The sequence below is a fragment of the Nanorana parkeri genome, unplaced genomic scaffold (assembly GCF_000935625.1).
Source record: "Nanorana parkeri isolate BGI_ZX_2015 unplaced genomic scaffold, ASM93562v1 scaffold81, whole genome shotgun sequence".
NCBI lineage: Eukaryota > Metazoa > Chordata > Amphibia > Anura > Dicroglossidae > Nanorana > Nanorana parkeri.
Genome location: NW_017306349.1, coordinates 945,409 through 945,631, shown reverse-complemented (window position 1 = coordinate 945,631; position 223 = coordinate 945,409). Strand labels below are relative to the sequence as shown.

The window sequence follows — 223 nt, the reverse complement described above, 5'->3', positions numbered from 1 at the left end:
GGAAACTGAAGGGGGCAGAAGACATGGGTGCTGTTGGAGTGAGAAGTATAGGGACCTTCATCTTGGATTTTCTTTCATTCCTACAGGATCCCTCTAAAGTGGACCTGTCACTACTTGTGGACCTGTCCCCGGGAGGGGAGGCTGCTCTCCCACGTGGAGGCAGAATGACAAGAGCAGTGATTGCGCAAGGGAATCCCACACACAAGTGACTTGAAGGGGAAGG

At 52.9% G+C, this 223-nt stretch overlaps 1 protein-coding gene across 1 annotated transcript in view; it reads right to left on the bottom strand.

The window, feature by feature from the left end:
• The window catches only part of LOC108805034 (60S ribosomal protein L36a), a 4,445-nt gene that overhangs the window by 1,808 nt on the left and 2,414 nt on the right, over positions 1-223 (bottom strand). The window lies entirely within an intron of this gene.